A 19053-nucleotide genomic window follows, 5' to 3' on the forward strand; every position below is an offset into this window, starting at 1 on the left:
TGGAAGCAAAATCACACAATTTATATTTATTCTGCATGTGTTAGGTTACAAATCTCTGGAGATTTTAAGACCATTCTACTCTTCAAGCAAGAGTCAAAACTAAGTAACATCCTCCATTTGACTTAAGAGGAACAGAGTGAATCATGCTAGAGGGTCTTTTTTCTGAGATTGCATTTACCAAAGAAAATTCAATTCTTAAAGGACTCCAGAGAGCCTTCCTCCTTGTTGTTCAGTGGTGTGAGGAAAGACCAGAGACTCTTTTGCTAGGTTGTTGAAGTTCAAGGTGGAATCATCTTTTCTTCACTTGTTAACTGAAGGCAAACCCTTCAAAATATCCTGGCCTTGTTGTTCATGTTGTTTTCGCATTTTTATCATCAGGGTCGCTTTCGTTATAGATTTGTCATAGTGTGGATCAACCTGCATTCTGTCAGGATTTGCAAGCCTCCCTGCCAACGTACTGATCTGGTGCCTGTCCTGGAGTTACCCGGCTCATCCTGGTCTGTCTTTCTTAGCACAATGACCTTCTAGCTCTAGCCTAATACAATAATTTGTTTGGTGGTTTAAAGGAGTTGGCTAAGAAACACAGGAAAGAGCTAGCATTCCTAAACTCAATCCTTAATCTGTTTGTCTTACTTGTTTGTGGAGAAAAACAGAAACAAAATCACCCTAAGGTTGTGCTATCTGAAACCAAAACACCTCCAGGAAGATGTTCCAGGCTGAACGTCCCACCCCTGTTCCCTCCCCCAGCTACCCCTCCAATTCACATGTTGAAGTTCTAATGCCCAGTACCTCAGAATGAGACTGTGTTTGGAGACAGGGTCTTTATAGAGGTACTTAAGTTAGAATAAGGTTATTAGGGTGGGCTTTATCCAATATGGCGAGTGTTCTTATAAGAGGAGGAAATTTAGATACAGACACGAGCAGAGGGAAGACCCTCTTCATGAGAAGACACAGAAAGAAGACGGCCATCTAAAGCCAAGGAGAGAGGCCTGGAATGGTCTTTATCTCACAGTTCTCAAAAGGAACCAACCTTGCCTACTCCTTGATTTTGGACTTCCAGCCTTCAGAACTGTGAGACAATAAATGTCTGCTGTTTAAGTCACACAGTCTGTGACGCTTTGTTATGGCAGCCCCCGCCCTAGCTGAGGTGAAGGAATTAATTCAGTCATCTATATATTTTGATATTCCAAAATAACTTCTATTATTTAGAAGAGCCTGCAGGCAGGGAGATGTGGTGTGCTTTGGGAAGTCTTGATGGTGTACTAAACGAGGCCCTTGGAAGATTCCAGCCTGGCCCTGCCCAACTTAGCTGCTGAATCCTCCGCAAACCATAAGGTAGTACTGAAGTCTGTGGAGCACTACTACTATGTGTAAACCACGGCTAATCATAGAAATAACTTGTCTTCTATTTAGCTTCATGTACCTAGACACAAAAAGCACTTTCCTGGTGAGAAGCTAACACTTCAAGAACATAGGGCTTTATGCACCTCTTTTGCAACTCCTTAACATGATTTGGAACAGAGTTAAACTCTGTGGACCTGCAAATTTAACTCCAGAGGTATTGCCGCACCTGTCTATGCCACCCAGACAGAAGGCTCAGGTGAGAGCTTTCTGCTTGTGCACTTGAAAAGTGAGGCCTCATCAACAAATACTCTTTATGAAACTTGCCTGATTAGTCTTTCTTTCGTTGCAGCTGTTTCCATCAATGCAGTGTCCCTTTAAGAACCTGCAAGATTACTAATGGATACAGGTCACGGTGACGGACCTAAGTAAACCTTCAGCAATAAACAATCATGTTGAGTTTTCATATGATTACCATCATCTCATGCCTATCCCAATAGGGTGAAGAACGCATGAAGGAAATGAACATGATGGATCATATACATCATACTGTCATCCCCCAAGAGTGAGACAAACAGTATCTTGAGGAGGCTCACACTGTCTTCCTGATAAAAGCCAACAAGAATGTGCATTAAAATGGATCCTGTATTTTATGATAAACTATTCTCGTCCTGTGTTATATTGTGTTTTACACATATACACACCCCACCTTTATGGAATAAAAATGAATTCAGTAGACATAAGGCATTTGCTCTGGGGATTTGGGAATTAAATACTGGAGGACTAGACAATGTCAAAAATTGGAGTGGAATTAATAAAATTAATAAAATGAGCTGTCTAATTCAAAATTATATATGTATGTCATCTTTGCTTGGGGTTCATATCTCAAGACCCTGCATAAATTAAGTTCATGACCTGACCCATTTAAAAATAACTCTCTTTTGCTGTTGAAGTCTTTAAGGTCAAGTTCAAGAAGTGTCAGCACTACAATGATTTACCACTTCATGATTCCTTACTGAGTGTTATTCTCTAGCATTGGTGTGTTTTTTCTCTCCCCCTCCCCATTTGCATCAGAGAACTGATGGGCTGTGTATTTTCAATATCCAGTGTCTGGTTAGAAGATGACAAACATCTGCATTATTTTTCATTTTTCACTTGTCATCAGGATATTTGAGGCGATATACCAAATATACTCACATGAAGTCACATGACTTAAAAATATCATTTTCCTCAAGGTAATCTCATTCTAATGTTCTCATTTAGAAACATGATTTTGTTTATTGGTGAATCGACCACTCTGTGATAAGGTGCATTAAGCAATCAAGAGAATATTTTCATGGCTTAATAGAAAAGATCCCGATGTTTTTCCTATCTGAATGGTCCTTGAGATGAATGTGGTGTAAAAATATGATACATTTCCCTGCTTCAGAAGCAGCTCAGTCAGAAATATACGTGTAACGATGGGCTAACAGCTGCAAACACAAGGTGACATCTTTAAAGATAAGGACACTGAGGTATTGATTAGACAAATCTATTTGGCAAGGCAGCAGTGATGTATAGATAGTGGAAGGGGATGTCGGGAGAAACCTGTGAATGCACATATTAGAAAATATCTTGCACCGTTCATAAATAATAATGATTATAATAAAGGCTCTCCCAGTGGTTTAAGGATCCGAGTAATATGAATTGATTGTTAACATTTCACTTTAAAGATAGATTAATTAATGCTGAATCATACGGTAATTCTTATGAAAGTACTGTACATATGACATTGAAATTAATACCAAATGAATTCATTACAAGTGAGATAATTACAACGAATACCCAATAAATTGGCCACGACAGGACATTTAGAATTCTAGGCATTAAAGTATTGAGAGTAGTAGCAAATGCCCTGGCCACTGCTGAGGTGTCAGGTCACCTCAAACTTAATTGGGTAGGTTCTTGGGCCTTTCAATGTGAGTTTCCTTCTGGTTGGGTATGGGAAGGGCCGTGTTGGCTGTGCTGGCTCAGGTATGCTGACAGTGGCTATGGTGGTCACTGGGCCCTTCTACGGGGGTGGGTTGTTGCCACAGTCTCCTTAGCAAACTGTTACCAGTGAAATACTGATGAGCCCAAGCAAACCACTAGGACTCAGTGAATAAAGAACTTGCAAAGATTCTCCAGCTGAGGTTCTGCTTGGAGCACAGAGAGCCAACTCCTTTGATTGATCTTCTTATCCCTGCTGTCTGCTGCCATATTCTTACTGTCTGCTAGAGCTTCCTCTGGCCTACAAGGGCATTTTGTAAAACTCTCTCATTTTGCATAGGTTTGTGCTGGAATGCAGAGAAGTCAAGGGACTTCCCCAAGAGCACACATCTGTAAATCCCCAGCCTAGGGTTCTTGTTTCTAAGCAATCTGACTAGGAGACAACAATAAACATAATAGCTAATATTTATTAAGCAAGTAACACAAGCCAAATGTTGTGCTGAATGTCTTATGTGTGTCTTCATACAACCGCCTGAGGGAGATGGTAACTCTATTTTGCAAACAGTCCACACAAGTTGAGTAACAAGTGCAAGGTTACCTAGCATGTGAGAGGAGTGTTGGGGACTCTAACCCAGGTTTATTTGTCACCATCACTTGGCTCTCCGACAGCCGTGAGGTTCCACCTGGTGTCGGTGAGGCATGGTCTCCTGCCAAAGTCTGGTTTACTGCGAGTTCCCTGCAGCCATGCCAGAAAACTGGGTCAACTGTGGGAGAAGAACAGTGGGAGGCGGGGCAGAGACGCAGTTTCTGGGATGTGAGCAGGTGAGTGGGAAAGAGGCTGCCCCTTCTCATCGAGGGTTTGAGAATCAGGACTTCCTTTCCTGCTTCCTTAACTCCTTTCTGCCCGGGGATGGTAGAGCCTCGAGACGAATGGGGCCTGCTAACAGGGAGCCCAGGCAATGGGCTGCTTTCCACATGAGAAACAAATTTCTTTTTTTTTTAAAATTTTTTTATTATACTTTAAGTTATGGGGTACATGAGCAGAAAGTGCAGTTTGTTACATAGGTATACAAGTGTCATGGTGGTTTGCTGCACCCATCAACCCAAGGTCTACGTTAGGTATTTCTCCTAATGCTATCCCTCCCCTAGGAGAAACAAATTTCAGTTGTGTTAAGTCATAGAAACATCGGGGCGTATTAGTTCCCTAAACTAAAATGGGAGGTACACAACAAGGATGCAGGTCTTGGGTGGCTTTAATTCCTACTCGGCTCCATCAGGGTGACTTTATAGCTCCTACACTTTGCGTCAGGATCTGTGACAGTTTTCTGGGAGGAAAGGCCGCCCTAGAGCCATCCCTTATGTAGAAAAGTCGAGGTGTGTTGCATCTAAGGCATCCCTGCAGGAGTCCCAGATGCCACTGGAGGCCTCCGTGAAGCTCTGGCCCAGCCGGCCTCTGCACCCTGTGGGCTGATGCTGCCATTTGGCAGCAAGTGTGCCATTAGGCACACCCCGGTGGAGACGGCCATGTGTTGACCACACGAGCCTCACTGGTAAGGCTCCAGGAATCAGACCAGAACACTCAATAGAAGTGGGACCAGGGCTTTAAAACATTTAATTCAGAAATAATTTTAGTGTTAAACAGAAGAACTGTTTCTCTCCATGGAACTTAGATCACTGCAGGAGAGAAGGGAAAGAGAAGGCGGCAGGGGCGTGGGGGGGCAAATCCTGAATCAGCTGAATCTATCCAAAAATGTTTGAAAAACAAATCTAGAATTGGTGAAGTTATGAACTGGCAAGACTAAATTTTGCAACATTAATGGAGATGGGAGCTAGAGAGATAATTGTTTGGTTATAGGGAAATAAAGGCGACTGCATCTTTGCACACATGCTACACACTCTGTGTTCAGACCCTGCAGTGTAGCACTGGTTAATACTGGGCAAAGCTCAGTCTCCTTCAGGCTCTATTAATAGATGATTGTGACATTGTAACACTGGGACGGGAATCTGCCCAGCAATGCAGTTTGTGCCGGGAAGGTGGCTGTGGACAGGGGTCATTTATTCATCCAACCAGTATTTATTGAGTCCGTATTATGTGCCAGGCATCAGGGCTTCCAAGGTGCTGAGAAAGTCCCTGCCTAAAAGGATGACTTTTTTACTACCTAAAATTTCCTACATTCCTGAGCAACATTGTCTAAATACTTTGCTGAGGTCAGCCACCACGAGGGAGACAGGCAGAACAGTAGAAAGGTGTAGATTTGGGATTCAGGCCACCTGGGACCAAATCACAGCTGAGTTTGTAAATTTGGATGAGTTATGAACTCTCTTAGGGCTTCGCTTTTCTCATTTGTAAAATGAAGATAATAAAAATACCTATTTCGGTGCAGTGTTGTTGTGAGGATTAAGTGAGATAATTTATTGAACCTCCAGAATATATTAGCTCTGAGTCTGTGAAGCTCTGGGCAACTGAGTACATTGAAGCTATTATAGTTGATGGAAAAGAATTTTGGTGAGAGGAAGGAAAGGAAGATTCTGCAAGAAGAACAGAACTGAAGAGAATGCCAGGGCCTGGTGCCTGGGCAGCCTGGGAAAGGGGATTTGGGACAGAAGAGTCTCAGGGAAGTAGAGGACACACACCTGCTCTGCCACCCTCAGCACAACACCTGGCATGGCGCCAGGTCATCAGGAAGCTCAACTGCAGGGTGGTGTTTGCAGAGCCCTTCGTATGGGCTTCCTGGTGCCATCTTCCCCGGAAGCGAACCGTTCCCCACCCAGGAGCTACCCTGCCTCCGTTCCCCACCTCCAGCTCTGTCTGTCTCCACACCGAGACTCAACCAGAGCAAAATGCTAAAAGGGCAATTTCTGTGGCACTGTAGAAGTGAAAAGCACCAGAGTGATTTACGATGCCCCAATTTTCCTCTGTGCCTTTTAAGAAAAGCATCGTTTTATTCCTTTGGGGTTCACATTGTTATTCCTTCATTATTCTCTGTTTGGAGTAGTAAATGAACACAGAACTGCACGGCAGAGGAAATAAACAAATTGCAAAGTTCCTGGCCGTCGAAAAACTTGAAGTGTAGCAGCGTGAGTGGCATAAATAATAATTCAATACAGAATGGGGACAAGGTGATTAGTGGCTTTTACCAACGATGTCCTCTGTGGACCATGTGGGGTTTCAGTAGCAGCAAAATACAGCGGAAGCAAGAAAACACAAATTGGCATATGTTTTAAATAAAAGGGAAAAATGGGGCGAGGCGGGGGAGAAGTTACAAAATTAAGATTTTACAATAAAGAAGATAGACAACTGAGAATTTTCTGGATTGGATAAAAGGACTCAAAGGAAAAAATACGATAAAATATGGGGGCAATATAGTGGTGGCAGTTTTGGTTTTCAGACAAAGAAACAGGATCTTCATGTAAGTTCAGAGATATTGAGTGTTAAAGAGATGGCAGTGTGGGAACAGGTTGTACAACCCAGCCAGAAATAGCTGGCGCAGGGGGCAGAGCCTGGGCCTGGGAAGTGTAGCAGCACCAAGGATAACCAAACTCTACTCTTGGAAAGAGCTGCTTCTATCCTGAGAGGAGAGACTGTGCCCTGGGGACAGGCAGGGCACCAGGGGTGACAGGAGCAGGAAGGGGCCTGGGGCTTCGGAGCTGAGTCTTGTGTTAAAATATTCCTGCCCCTGTGGTCTTCATGATTGGAGCACCTCCTTCTGCTTTCTCACACCCAGTCTAAGCTACAAGGCAGAGAATGGACGCGCTAACAAACTGCCGCTTCACTATGGTTTTGCTGCCTTGCCTTTGATAATCTCTGGGTGTCAGAGTCCTTTTTGGAAGCAATGCCTATCTTCCTATGTGAGTAATGCATGTAAAGCAGCCCAGCCCTAAAATGTTGCTGTTCAGGGAGCTGATGGCCATCGACAGGAGACCTCTATTACCAGTTAGGCCTTGGGGGCTTCAGGGAATATCCAGGCCTCTAAGCTATAAAGAAAAACAGGACCTTGAATGAAGCCAGAGGACTGCTTCTCTCTCTGTGAAGCGCCTCTTCCATTTAAACATCCAACACACGAGATTCAGGTATGAGAAACCACAGAGGAAGAGCAGGTAATAAGTAAAATAATATTTATTTCTTCTTCCAGTGCTTTCTGGCTTCAAAATTTCTTCTACTCATAAGTAAAGTTGCAATGAAGTTGGTAAAAATGAGCCCCCATGGGAAAATCCAATAGGAAGTATTGGCAAGCTATTGCCTCAAAATACTATCTGTAAAATTTCTGAAAACTCTAGAATTTGAGACCAGGAGTTTGAGACCAGCTTGGACAACATAGTGAGACCCTGTCTAAAAGAAAGAAAGAAAGAAAAGAAAGAAAGAAAGAAAAGAAAGAAAGAAAGATGTAGCCAAGTGTGGTGGTGCACATCTGTGTCTCAAAACAAAACAACAACAACAACAAAACCCCAAAAAACCAATAGCCACTGCTTAGCTCTTCTAAGTCTAAGGACCTGCACTCCAGCTGGAAATGGTTCTGGCCTGGTGTCTTTCCCCTCCTCCTGGGGTAGCCGGGCAGCCTGGCTTGTTCTTCTCCCAAGGATGACAGAAATGCAGAAAAGCAAGCAGTCACAAGTCCTTTGCTTGCATGAAGTCTGCTGTCATCCCATTATCCAGAGCAAGTCACAGGGCTGGGGAGGAACAGGGCAAAGGTCCAGAGAAACAGCCCCTCACACGGAATCTCTTACTGGGTGAGGAGGGAAACCTGTCTCCCTCAGTCAGAGGGGGAGTGTGGGTGGGCCCTTCCTCACTCTCCTGCCTCCACGGACTTGTGCCACTCCTGGGGAATTGCCCTCGACTGGCCACGGTCTGGAACAGCCTGGGAGCTTTTGGGCAGAACAGCTCAGATGTAACCACCTGGCTGGGGGGTCACTTCTGCCTTTAGAAGGGTCTGTGTCCCTGGCCACTGCTCAAGCAAGGAGCTCCCTCAGGCTGCTGAAGGAGAGTCTACGTTTCCTGCTACAAGTCAGCGCTGCACCAACCCTGACAGATGAGTCAGGTCTTAGAACGTATGACATTTATATTGAAAAACAAGAGAGACTGATGTTTAAACTCTGCAATGGACAATAACACCCTGTGAATAACCATGGTCTTAGAGACTCCGGCTTGGTCATGACATTGAGAAAAGTCCTTTGCCAGCTCTTCTGGCAGCATTGGCTCTGCCAGGTCTGCTTGATCATCCACAAGTTCAGCGGGAGAGGCCAGGGCCAGATCCATCCACAAGTTCAAGGGGAGAGGCTAGGGGCCAGGGTCACATCAATTTTCACCCTGGGCCCGCAGCTCCAGGCCTCAGAAGCCAGCACATCCTTTTCTAGAGCTTGAGAACTGGTTGTGACTGTCAACACTTGGACACCCATGAGCCACCAACTAACAGGTTAAGAAGTTTTACTTATTTCATTTCATTTCATTTATTTATTTATTTATTTTTAATTGACAAATTATAATTGTATATGTTAATGGAAATCTAACGTTATAATATATGTATACAGTGTAGAATGATTAAATCAAGCTAATTAACATGTCCATCACCTCAAATGCTTATCACTTTTTTTGTGGTGCAAACTTTGAAATTTACTGTTTTAACTATTTTGAAATATACAGTATATTATTAACAATAGTTGCCATGCTGTGCAATATATCTCAAAAAACTCATTTCTTCTGTCTAGCTGAAACTTTGTACCATTTGATCAACAACTCCCCATCCCTCCCCCAAGCCTCTGTAATCACCATTCCCCTCTCTGCTTGTATGCATTCAATTGCTTTACATTCCACATGTAAATGAAATCATGCAGAAGTTTTACCAATTCTCTCAGGATCTTGCTTATGTAATTTGGTGAACTTCCACTTCAGCACTATCACAAAAGCCAAGAACAACTTTGAGTAAAACTCTGAGTGAGATTTTCTTTTACTTGCAATGGCGGTGAAAATGATATTCAGTATTTTCCAAGGGAATGCCAATACAGTGGTTACAAGAAGGAAGCAAAGGACTTGAAAACAGAGAGAGATTACAGGGATCCAGAAAATCAGGGTACATCAGATCAAGCTATAATAAACAACTTTCCTGTGTTTCCAGATGTTCTGGATCATAGACATAGTCTCCTTTCTTAGATTCACAACTGGGGCCTAATCCTTTAAGTTTAATCAATACTTCATCAGAAAAGGGTCCTTGAGGGTGAAGAAAAACATTAAATATATTACTTTAATATCCGTATTATTCAAAAATTAGCTTATCATATGTTTTTTGATATCCTGAAATTTGTGTTTAGGGTTCAAAATAGAGTGCAAATTGTATCAAGCAAAATAAAACTCTTGAGATTGCTGCTTTTTCATTTTTCTTTCTTTCTTTTCTTTTTTCTTTTTTCTTTTTTTTTTTTTTTGAGATCTGCAGCTTCTAGTTTTCTACCCTGACCTCAATACAATTATGGGGAGGGTTTGAGAGGAGAGTCTGAAATTTTTCATTCACTAAAGCTACATCATTCCTGAGAGCTCAAAAATCATTTTCCAGTCTGATGTTCTATGTTATTTTCTTTTTGTTTTTGTTTTCACAAAGTTGACTGGTCAAATGATGACGAGACACCAAAGAGTAACTTTAGGATTTTGCAGCCTCAAAGGCTGAGAGAGATTGCCAGCAATTTGAATCTGATCCTGAAGAGTAGATGTGCAATGGGCTGGGCTCTTGTGGCCGGCCCCGAGCATCTGACCTGTCTCACCGTTACAGAGAGCTGGTCTGCATTGTCCGGGCATCGCCAGGATTCAGAGAGGGGAAAAAGGAAGCTCTGTTTAGTGTAATCTAAACACCAGCACAAAGCTGCAGGTGTCTACCCAGAGAAACACAAGTGCCATTTCTCTTAGGCACAGGAAGTCTTCTTCAGACTTGTTTAAAGAAGAAAGACCAGGCAGACACCTCAACAATGATGATACATTATGTCTTAAAGGGAGTAAAGTGCTAGTGAACATAGATCTTCCCCTCCTCAAATCCTTTCTTTTTCCTCTTCAAATTGCTGTTTCTAAACATTATCCTGACATATAAACTGGTTTAACCTGACATTCATAATAAAAACATATTTATCTGAATAAATTTCAAATCAGTGACACTTTTGTGTGCACCTGATGTATTTTGCTGTGGGTAGGTTGATACTGTTCAGGCACAGCCTCCACGGACTTTCTTTCCTATAGCTTCTTCCTCCACTTCCCTCCTCATTTCCCACCCCTGCCACCATGGCCTCCACCACAATCTACACCACACTTACATTCTGGCTTTGCTCCTGTAGCATTAAAGCATTTGTATTGGCATTGTAGGTTGTCTTACCACTTTAAATGCAAAGGAGACGGTGAACTAGAGCAAAGGAGAATGGGAGAGTTGATTTTGTTCCCCTACCTACCAAGGAAAGGGAAAGAATAGCTAGAGGAAATGAGGTCTTCTGAAACTCAAAAATGGGACTCGAGAACAATGCAGCCTTCTGGAAACCGTGGAGTGTTAAGGGAAGTTATGCTCTGTCACAGGAAGGGTGAGTGAAACACTGTGCCTTGTGAGACCTCTGGCCAGGCTCTGTGGCAGCTGCAGGTGGGGCAGCAACCTGGGAAACAAGAGGTGACTTCACTTGGTAACACTCAGACTTGGATTGAGGAAGATCGGAGGCCCACCACTGAGTTGTTTGTATTAAAAGGTGTGCATTAAAGGGGGCCAAATCGTTGACTATGGCTTGACTTTTAAATTTTAAGAAGCTGAACTTGAAGCTTATTGTCCTCTCCTCCCCCTCCTCTTCCCTCTCCCTCCTTCCTTCCAGAGAACTAGTAGAGTTTATTGGTTAAGAACATGAGATCTGGTTTGCACGCCTGTGCTGACAAGTCCTAGCTATGTGCTTTTAAGCAAGACATGGATCCCTCTGTGTCTCAATTATCTTTCCTGTAAAATGTGGGCAATAGTAGCAGCCACCTTGCGAACGTTTGCCATTAAGATTATGATATGACTTTTTAATCTTTGGGAATGAAACTCTTCTTTCAGAAGTACAAGATACAAGAATTTAACACAGCTTATCATTCTGCCTTTCTTCTTGAGTCTTCTCCAGCCATCCATTCAAGGAATATTTCTAAACACCCATCGTGGATGAGACGTGGGGTGACATGATGGGCCTCTCTGACCAGAAAAGAGGAAATATGAAAGCTCCACTAAATTACAGCTAGAATACAAATTTAGTACGTGACTCACATTTTCAGTATTTCTACATCAATGTTTATACAAGTACTGCCATGAAACTAAAAACATTCATTTGCGTGGTAATTAACACTTAATATTATTAAATTTTATTATAAAAATTGTGTCAAATAGACATGAAATTTACCATCTTAACCATTTTAAGTGTTCAGCTCAGCTCAGCTCAATAGTCTAAAGTCCACTTACATTTTTGCACAATTATCGCCACCATCCATTTCCGGAATGCTTTCATCATCCCAAACTGAAACTCTGTACCCATTAAACAACAACTCCTCACTCCCTCCTCCCCACAGCTCCTGGGGATTGCCATTCTTACTTTCTATCTTTATCAATTTGACCGCTCCAGGTACCTGGAATCAGTGGAATCATACATGATTCATCATTTGTGACTGGCTTATTTTGCTTAGCATAATGTCCTCAAGGTTCAGCCATGTTTCAGGAAGTGACTGGATTTCCTTCCATTTTAAGGCTGTATAATATCCCCTTGTATTTATGTGCCACATTTTAAGGATCCATTCATCCATTGATGGACACGCGTGTTGTTTCCACCATTCAGCTATTGTGAATAGTGCTGCCATGAACGTGGGTCTACGTAAGCACTTAGGATTTTGATAATGACAATCTCTTCAAATTTGATAGCAGAACACCTGCTTAATAGTAGGTAACAAGATTTCAATTTTATAAAGAGACCGCCTTTACTACTTCAACAAACACTCACTATCTCTGAGTGCCAGATGCTGGTGTCCAGGGCAAACCCCAGAGCTGTCAGAGAACTTCAGTCACCAGGGAGGCAAATAGGAAACAGGCAAACACTCCAGTTGGCATTTATCATTATTCATGGCAGCCAGTGCTGTGAAGGAAACAGCAGGACGCGCTGAGAGAGCCCTGGCTGGGTGACCTGGCTCTGGCAGGGTGGTCTGGGAGGGGCTTTCTCACAAGGGGATCTTTGTGCTGAGGCCTGAGGATGAGAAGAAACCAGGGCAGTGCAGAGTGGGAGGTAAGAACTTTCTGGGTGAGAGCACAGCAAAGGAGAGTTCTGGGTAACACACCTGGACTGTCCCCCACTCTGTAGATCAGTTCTGACTGTGCTCCTAGTTGCCGAGTGTGACTTGAGTGCCTGACATTCTGGCAGCTCAGTCTTGGTTTATGAATCAAGCATAAAGTTGCCTGCTATTGACACATGCTTTGTAACCTTGGAACTGAAGCATCTCAGGAGTGGATAGAAGCATGAATATCCTTCTGCTTTGGTGGCTCCCAACCCAGCCCTGTTTTAGGGTCTGGGTCCCCAGGGAGTTCACAACAAAAACTCCTTGCTGGTGTTTCCCATATGAGAGGAAGGAGGGTGCTGTTTCAATATGGAGCATCACTCAGACAGAGCCCTTCCTTGGTGAAATGTGCTCTAAAGCTTACACATTTCCTCCTGTCGTATATACATACATATGTCATATATATACACATATATATGACATATATACATATGTCATATATATACACATATATATGACATATATACATATGTCATATATATACATATATATGACATATATACATATGTCATATATATACATATATATGACATATATACATATATGTCATATATACATATATATGTCATATATATACATATATGTCATATATACATATATATGTCATATATATACATATATGTCATATATACATATATATGTCATATACACATATATGTCATATATACATATATGTCATATATATACATATATATGTGTATATATATCTCACTGTGTCCCAAATATGTATTTATTTGTCCCAGAATGGAATAAGTCTTAAGTCAGGCAATTTTATATTGTGGAATGGATTGCTAAGGAAAAGATTCTGGATTTCCAGGAAGCCAACACAAATAGCAAACTACAATGATGTAAAGTAGGAACAAAAAATGACTTCAGTTTTGGAAACTTCTATCTCAAGCCCATGTCAGCCTCCCCCGTCCTCATTGTGAACGTGCATGTGTCTTCTCAGGCCTGTTCATCAAAGCCATTTCCTCAGACCCACTTTATAGAGAAATGAGTGTTCAGCGCATGTGAACCGAAGGTCCTTTTGTGATATGAAGTGACTCCGGACACTCACAAACACCTGTCTGTACTAGATGTCCCTGAGATAGGATGAACCTATTTCACTGAAAACTTAAATAGGTTAAGCTCTTTGCTGTTACTGTTGCTGATGTAATGTCACCCACATTATTTTTTTAATTAATATGATCCCTTAGGATATGAAAATATTTATATTAGTCTCAGATAGCCAAGGAACACACTTTTGTTTTAGTCATTCAATTTTTTCTCACATAATGCTAACTTAGTGCCGACTTTGCCTCTTGGTCTGAGGCTGGCCTATTTTGTTTATTGTTGTTAGTGTATTTTTATATGTGTTGTGTGCAGTCCTTTTTGAGGACTAGTACAATAAGAAATATATTTTACTTCATCTGAATTAACAGATTTTCACAAAACAACATTTATTACTTACTCCAAGAGACGCATTCTAGTATCTTCTATTCTATAATAGTCTCTTTAATTATGTTCTATTTCATTTTTAAAAATGCTAGCCCAAACCTACTAAAGTGCCATGATTCACTAATGGGTTGAGCCCTGCAATTTGAAACACACTGTACAGTCAAGCTGTGGGGACTTCTGTGGCTCGCTACCTGTCCAGAGCACACAGGCTCCTTCAGGTAGCATGGTGGTTTCTTTCTGAAGGCTCAGTACATGGCAAGGGTTTCCACTAGATAATTGTTGAATCAAGTGACTTAATTTTTGTTTCTTTTTAATAATTTGAACTTTTTTTTTTTTTTCAGAGGTAGAGTCTTGGTCTGTCACCCAGGCTGGAGTGCAGCGGCGTGATCACAGCTCACTGCAGCCTCCACCTCCTGCTCAAGTGATCCTCCTGCCTCAGCCTCCTGAGTAGCTGGAACCACAGGCATGTACCACCACGCCTGTCTAATTTTTTATTTTTTGTAGAGACAGGGTCCCCCTATGTTGCCCAGGCTGATCTTGAATTCCTGGGCTGAAGCCATCCTCTCACCTGGGCCTCCCAAAGTACTGAGATGACAGGCATGAACCACTGAGCCCAGCCTAATTTTGACTTTTATTTTAGATTCAGGGGGTACATGTACAGGTTTGTTACATGGGCATATTGCATGATCCTGAGGTTTCGGGTACAAATGATCCCATCACTCAGGTAATGAGCATAATATCCGATAGGTGGTTTTTCAGCCCTTGACCCTCTCCCCCTCACTCCTTCTAGTAGTCCTCAGTGTCAGCTGGTCCCCTTTTTGTGTCCATATGCACCCAATATTTAGCTCCCACTTACAAGTGAGAACATGCAGTACTTGGTTTTCCATTCCTACATTGATTTGCTTAGCATGATGACCTCCAGCTACATCCATATTTCTGCAAAGGACATAATTTCATTCTTTTTAATGTCTGTGTAGTATTCCATAGTGTATATGTACCACGTTTTCTTTATTCAGTTCACCATTGATGTGCACCTGGATTGACTGCATGTCTTTGCAATTGTGAATAGTGCTGTGATGAACATATTAATGCATGTGTAGAACAATTTATTTTCCTTTGGGCATATACCCAGTAATGGGATTACTGAGTTGAATGGTAGTTCTGTTTTTAGTTCTTTGAGAAATCTCCAAACTGCTTTCCACAGTGGCTGAACTAACTTACATCCCCACAAACAGTGTTATAAGCATTCCCTTTTCTTTGCAGTATTGCCAGCATCTGTTATTTTTTATCATTTCAGTAATAGCCATTCTGACTGGTGTGAGATGGTATCTCATTGTGGCTTTGATTTGCATTTCTCTGACAATTAGTGATGATGAGCATTTTTTTCATATGTTTGTTGGCCTCTTGTATGTCTTCTTTTGAGAAGTGTTGGTTCATGTCCTTTGCTTACTTTTCAATGGGGTTATCTTGTTGAGTTGTTTTGAGTTCCACACAGATTGTGGATATTAGACCTTCGCTGCATGCAGAGTTTGAAAATATTTTCTCCCATTCTCTGGGTTATCTGCTTACTCTGTTGATAGTTTCTTTCACTGTGCAAAAGCCGTTTAGTTTAATTAAGTCCCACTTGTCAATATTTTTTGTTGTTGCAATTGCTCTTGAGGACTTAGTCATAAATTCTTTGCCAAAGCTGACATCCAGAATGGTATTTCCTAGTTTTTTTTCCATGGTTTTTGTAATTTGAGGTCTTAAATTTAAATCTTTAATCCATCTTGAGTTAATTTTTGTATATGGTGAAAGGTAGGGGTTCAGTTTCATTCTTTTGCATATGGCTAGCCAGCTATCTCAGCACTATTTATTGAATGCGGAGTCCTTTTCTTATTGCATATTATTGTCAACTTTGTTAAAGATCATTTGGTGTAGGTGTGTGACTTTATTTCTGGGTTATCTATTTTGTTCCATTGGTCTATATGTCTGTTTTTGTAACAGTACCATGCTGTTTTGGTTATTGTAGCCTTATAGTATAATTTCAAGTCAGACAATGTAATGTCTCCAGCTATGTTGCTTAGGATTGCCTTGGTTATTCAGGCTTTTTTTTGGTTCCAAATGAATATTAGAATAGTTTCTTTTCTAATACTGTGAAAAATGGTGTTAGTATCTTGATAGGAATAATGTTGAATCTATACATTGTTTTGAGCAGTATGACCATTTTAATGACACTAATTCTTCCAATCCATGAGCATGGAATATTTTCCCATTTGTTTATGTCATCGCTGATTTCTTTCAGCAGTGTTTTGTAGTTCTCCTTGTAGAGATCTTTTACCTCCTTGGTTAGCTGTATTCCTGGATATTTTATTTTTGTGTATGGCTATTGTAAGTGGGATTGCATTCCTGATGTGGCTCTCTGCTTGAATGTTATCAGTGTATAGAAATGCTACTCTGTGTTCGCTTCGGCAGCACATATACTAGAAATGCTCCCCACTTTTGTGCATTGATTTTGTATCTTGACACTTTACTGAAGTCATTTATCAGGTCTAGGAGCATTTTGGTAGAGTCTTTAGGGTTTTCTGGGTAGAAAATCATATCATTAGTGAAGAGAGATCATTTAACTTCTTTTTCTATTTGGATACCTTGTATTTCTTTCTCTTGCCGGGATAGGACTTCCTGTTTTTTGTTTTTTGAGAGAAGGTCTGACTCTGTCATCCAGACTGGGCTGCGGAACCTTAATCTCTTGAGTTTTGAACTCCCTGTCATTGAATTATAAGAGAAAAAAAATTTTTTGATGGGTACTCTGCAAATTAAGAGTTTTCTTAACTAGGACCTCCTCTGGTCAAAGCTCCAACCAGCTTGAATCCCTTTCTTGCTATTGATTGCTTCCTAATTTTTTTGGTCATAAATAACCTTAAGGAGGCAATTCAAACTTTGGCCACTTCTCTAAGAATGAGTTTTCTCATCCACAAAATGAGGAGAACTCTCTCATAAGGTCATGAGGATTAAATAAAATAATTTGGGTAAAGCATTTAGAATATGTGGTAATTCCTCACTATTAACCATTGTTATTGTTGTCAATTTTGCTTTCAAATATGTTAGCCCCTAAGAATCCACAATATTCTCTATCTTCATATTCTTGTATTTCAGCCTGTGATGTTAAGAGGAAGTCATCAAGAGAAGACCTTCTTAGTCCATTCAGGCTGTGAAAACAAATGATCAGGAACCAGGTGGCTTATAAACAATGTATGTGAAATTTGATTCTCACAATTTTGGAGTCAAGAACAAGGCAGATTTGGTATCTGGTGAGGGCCCACTCTTTGGTTAATAGACAGTGTATTTTCACTGTGTTATTTTGTGGAAGGTAGATAGTTAGCTTTCAGTAATTTCTTTTAAAAGAGCACGAATTCCATTCATGAGGGCTCTGCCCTCCCGATGTAATCATCTCCTCAAGGCCCACCTCCCAATACTATCACATTGGTGGATTTCATCATATGAGTTCTGGGGAGATAGAAACATTCAGATCATAACAAGGTGGCAGAAAAAATTTTCAGGAGGTCAGGGACTGTATCTTTTTCATCCTTATAGCTATAGCAGCCATTATAGGTTATTACTTTATAAATATGGCATTGGAAGGGAACAAGAATGAAGAAGAGAATAGAAGGAAAGGTCCCAGTGGAAACTCATGATCTGTTGCCTAAATTCCAAACATGAGCCAGTTCTCAGATGCGGAGCCCATTAGTTGAGGGTCAAGTCCCAGTAAGGAAGGATTCTGCAACACTGAGACAAATGTATACTGTAGGGATTCCTCAGTTCTCCTTTAAAGGCACATATGGGTGTTTACTCGGGTAACCCTTGGGAATAGGTTATGTCCAGCTTGTTCAAAAGCTGTTGGTTATAGGTCTGAGTTGATGTTGATTCCTCCTAACCCAAAGCACCATCATAATGTCCCTGTTAGAGGAGGGCTTTATGGGGCAAGTAATCAATGGAGCCATGGCCCTTAGCCATCGTGAGATGATGGGTCTCCCAGGTCCACAGACCAACAGATGGTCACTTCCCAAATTCCTGAATACATACTAGGTAAGAACATACTTATCTTGGCAGAATCCTCATATTTCTTCCTGACCTTGAAGTAAAAGCTATTGTCATAGGAAAAGCCAAATGGAGGCTCCTGAAACTGCCTTCCCATATCAGGGTAGTTAATCGAAAGCAGCGTGGTATCCTGGAAAGAATGGCAGAGGCTAAGTGCTACACTAACTGACACATGACGCAGAGGTAGTGGCTTTTATCTTAATCATCAGTCTGGTTCTTACAAAACCAGATGGATCATAGCAGATGACAATGAACTATTACAAACAACCAAGTAATGGCTCCAATTACAGCTGCTTTGTCAGATGTGCTCTCTGTACTAGGGCAGATTATCACAGCCTCAAGTATGGGGGATGCAGTTATTGATCTGGCAAATGCATTCTTTCCTATAAGGTAGGAAGAACAGAAGAAATTAGCATTTAACTGGGATGGACAACAGTACACAGTAATGAACTAGTCCCAGGTATATGTTGATTCTTCTGCCCTCTGTCACAAGATAGCCTGAAAGGACCTGGATTGACTGGGCATTCTGCAGGACATTGATCCACTAATGATAGGTACTCTAGATGCCTTAGTAAGATAAATTCTTCAGAGAGTGGGAGGTAAACTTGCCAAAAATTCAGGGATCTGCTACATTAGGGAAGGTTATAGGTGGTCCAGGGGTCTGGGGCATGTCAGCAGGCCCTCTAAAGTAAGTAACAAGTACCTTATTCTTAGTAAGGAAGAAAGTAAGGAATAAATGAATACTTTGCACCCACTTCTACTCAGAAAGAAGCACAATTGTTAGCTCTTTTTGGGTTTTGAAGGCAGTATATTCTGTACTTGAGAATATTTCTGATTCATTTATCAAGTGACATGGAAGGATGCTACTTTGAAGTTGGACCTGAAGCAAGAAAATTCCTTATATTATAGGTATTCCTGCTGTTTAGACTATA

The sequence above is a fragment of the Pongo pygmaeus genome, chromosome 7, assembly GCF_028885625.2.
Source record: "Pongo pygmaeus isolate AG05252 chromosome 7, NHGRI_mPonPyg2-v2.0_pri, whole genome shotgun sequence".
NCBI classification, from domain to species: domain Eukaryota; kingdom Metazoa; phylum Chordata; class Mammalia; order Primates; family Hominidae; genus Pongo; species Pongo pygmaeus.